The sequence below is a fragment of the Pteropus alecto genome, unplaced genomic scaffold, assembly GCF_000325575.1.
Source record: "Pteropus alecto unplaced genomic scaffold, ASM32557v1 scaffold35, whole genome shotgun sequence".
NCBI classification, from domain to species: Eukaryota; Metazoa; Chordata; class Mammalia; order Chiroptera; family Pteropodidae; genus Pteropus; species Pteropus alecto.
The window spans coordinates 11,566,874-11,570,812 of NW_006437828.1; the positions used below are offsets into that span (position 1 = coordinate 11,566,874).

Consider the following 3,939-nt stretch of genomic DNA (forward strand, 5'->3'; position numbering starts at 1 on the left):
AGAATAGTCTATGGCCACGCCACCCTGAACGAGCCCGATCCCGTCTGAACTCCGAAGCTCAGCAGGGTCGGGCCTGGTTAGTTCTTGGATGGGAGACCACCTAGGAAGACCAGGTGCTGTAGGCATAAAATAAATAAAAAATAAGAGATTGTAAGCTGACAAGGTCCTTGCAATCTGTGAGGTCAACCAAGGGGTGCTTCGCCTAAAAAAAATAAATAAATAAGAATACGTCCACACCATAGCCGATCCTGTACATGTTCAGGCGTTTGTCGACCCCGGTTCGCTCCGGGCCGGGGCGAGGTTTCTGACGTCCCTTGGGAGCCGAGCAGCTCCACGCAGCCCTCGCTGGTCCCTTTCTCACATGACACAACTTTTCGCTCGCCGTCGCGAAGTCTCATCATCTGTAAGCTATGATGCTGCTTATTTTCAGGACGGAGTCGTTCTGCCTGCCCCCCCAGAATGTCACTAGCGCCACCGGGCTTCGGGGGGCGTCCGTCGTCTTCTCATTGTCAGATAGGCTGGTGAACGCGCGATAGGCAACTGGGCAACATGTCTCGGGAGATGCCGTTTTATTTTTATGCCCGGATAATCGGTTAGAGGATGTTTAGGTTGACAGAAAACTTGAACAGAAAGGGCAGAGTTTCCGTACACGCCCCCTCTTCCTCCTCACGTGGTTTCCCGTTTTCAACACCTCTCGTTCGCGTGTGCGTGTTTACATATTTACAAAGGACGGAGACACTGTCCGTGCATTATCGTTGACTAACGTCCAGAGTCTATGGCAGGGCTCACCCCTTTTGTCGTGCAGGTCTATGGGCTTCGTCACACGCATGATGCCTGTGCTCGCCTTCGTGGTGCTGTGCATACTGGGGCATTGCCCTGAAAACCCCCCCGTGCCCCACACGGCCAGCCCTCCTCCCTCCGCCTGAGCCCCGGGCCACGGCTCAGCTCTGGGCTTTCTCTAGAGTCGTTTCTTTCCCAGAACGTCATCGAAGTTGGAATCATGCGGCATGTAACCCTTTCCTGTTGGCTTTTTTCACTCAGTAATGAGCCTTTCAGATTCTTCCACGTCCGTTCACAGCTTGATAGCTTATGTCCACTTAGCATTGAGTAATACTGGATGGCCCACAGTTCGTTTGTTTATCCAGTGCAGCGCGCTTTGGGAGCTTGACAAATCTCGGCAATTATAGATATTCGCGTGCAGGTTTCGTGCGGATGTGAGTTTCAGCTCCTCTGAGTCAATACCGAGGAGTGAGATCGCCGGATGCTATGGCAGGAGAACGTCTGGTCTGGTAAGGAATCACCACACTGTCTTCGGAGTGGCCGTACCGTTTCTCGCTCGCAATAGCAATAAACAGGATGTCTTTTGCCCCACATCCTGGCCTGCATTTCGTGTTGTGAGCGTTTTGGATTTTTCACATTCTTATGGATGGTAACATCTCATTGTTTTAATTTGCTATACACTAATAATATATGTTGTTGATCGTCTTTTCGTATATACTATTTACCATCTGTATTTCTTCCTTGATAGTGTCTGTTCACACATTTTTTGCCTTTTTGATTGAGTTATTTGTTTTATTACCATTTTATTTTAAGTGCTCTTTGTATATTTTGGATCGAAATCCTTTACCAGATATGTGTTTTGATGATATTTTCTATCCACTGTGGCTTGTCTTCATCCTCTTAACGACGTATGTCACAAAGCAGAAGTTTTTAATATCGATGAAGTCCAACTTATTTTTTTTTTTTATGGATCATGCTTTTGGTGTTGTAGCTCAAAGTTATTGACAAACTGAAGGTCACCTACATTTTCTCCTATGTTTTCTCCTAGGAATTTTTAAATTGTGTACTTTACATTTAGATCTATGATGCCTCTGAGTTAATTTTTATGAAAGGTGTTAGTTCCGTCTAGAATCTTTTTCTTTTTTGCGTGTATTTGTCTAGTTGCTCAAACACTATTTGTTGAAATGACTATCTTAGACCATCCGTTGTATTATCTTTGCTTCTTTGTCAAAAATCCGTCGACTATATTTACGTAGGTCCATTTCTGGGATCTCTGTTCAGTTTCGCTGGTCTGTTTGTCTATCATTATGCCACTATCACGCTGTCTTGATTGCTGTAACTTTGCAGTCAGTTTCGATGTCGTTTAGTGTGGAGTCTTCTGACTTTGTTCTTCTCCGTCAATATTGCCTTGGCCATTCTGGGTGTCTTTTCTCTCCATATAAACATTAGAATCGGTTTGTTGATATCCACAAAATAACGACCTGGTAGCGTGATTGGGGTTGCATTGAATCTATAGATTAAGTTGAGAAGAACGGCCATCTTTCCAAAATCGAGTCTTTCAATCCATTAACATGGATTAGCTCTCCGTTTATTTAGTTCTTTTTAATTTTTTTTCGTTAGAGTCTTGTAGATCTCTGCATATAGATTTTGTTAGATTTGTACGTAAGTATTTCATTTCGGGGGTAGTAAGGTAAATGGCATCGTGTTTTAATTCCGAATTCCAGTTGTCTCTTACGGTGTATGGGACGGTGGTTGACCGGTACTCTGCGACCTCGCTGTGGTGGCTCGTTACTTCCAGGAGTCTGTGTTGACACTGTGGGAATTTCTACACGGCGATCATGTCAAGTACGTGCGTACAGGGACAGTTTTATTTCCTCCATCCACTATGTCTTCTTTTTATTTCCTCTTCTTTTCTTACCCAATAGCTAAGCTTTTTGATACTGCGTTGAATAAGGGTCTAAGAGGGGGCATCCTCGCCTTGTGTCTGATCCGAGCGGAAAGGCGTTGCATTTTCACTGTTAAGTATTATGTTATCTGTGAGTTTCTTGTTGACGTTCTTTAACAAGTCGTGGACGTTATCTTCCGCATCTAGTTTGCTGGGAGTTTTATTATTATTTTTTAATCCTAAATGGATGTTGGGTTTTGTCAACTGATTTTTCTGCATATGCTGATATGATAATGTGATTTTTTTCTTTATTGACCTGTCAGTCATTACAGTAATTGATTTTTGAATGTTGAATCAGCCTTGCATATGGTTCGGTGGTGGAGGCTATATCTATAAAAGAGAAAAAACAGTCATAAAAATATATATAAGCATACCTGGCTATCAAAATGAAAGGAAGAGTGTTTCCGGGGGAACGACCACCATTTCTGAGTGCTGCTGGGAAGTGAAATACCATAAAATTTAAGGTCCATGAATAAAAACGTGACCCAGCGATGTGATTATTCATCTGCAATGATGTTCCTTACAGTGCCGTTTATAGTAAAAAAAAAAAAAGTGTATTTTCAAAAGTATGGTATTTGTAATGTGAGGGATACTATCCCTATATTACCCTGACATCAAAAATGATGTTACAGCAAAATATTTAGCAATAAGAAAAGAAGTTCGCACTTAAGTTTTAGATGAACAAGAGGAAATTACCTAATAGTATGTGTGATCAGAATCGCGAGGGACTTTTTATTTTTTTCGTCATTTTGCTTATTTTAAAGATTCTACAGTGATCACGTTTGACTTGTATAACAGGAAAAGGCAAGAAAAGCCCTTAGACCTCTGGTCCCGCTACACAGAGATCCTCGGTGATTCCAGCGAAAACTGTCTCCGTGGACGGATGGCGCCCACAGGCAGGTGGCCGCGAGCCCAGGAGTGAAGGTGAGATGGTTCACAAGCACTGTCACTGAGGGACTTTCCCCTGGCAGAGAAAAGGCAGATGGGCTAGTGACCAGGAGAAGAGGCAAAGCTGAGCGAGGATTTTATTGTTTAAATGGAAGTGGCTCAGATGAGGGATGGCACGATAGAACGTTTCCAGGTGCGAGATCCAGACGGGACGCAGCTCTGTGTCTGCCTTCCTTCCGTCTGGTTTATTCCTTAGATTCCACGTATAAGTGCCAGGTGGGCACTAGACTAATCGAAGGATCACTTCATAGATTCTATAAACGTCT

The 3,939-nt window shown here is 43.5% G+C and overlaps 1 pseudogene; it reads left to right on the plus strand.

Moving 5' to 3' along the window:
• The first annotated feature begins 6 nt into the window (after positions 1-6).
• LOC112482286 lies at positions 7-125 on the plus strand (annotated as a pseudogene).
• Positions 126-3,939: the final 3,814 nt, after the last annotated feature.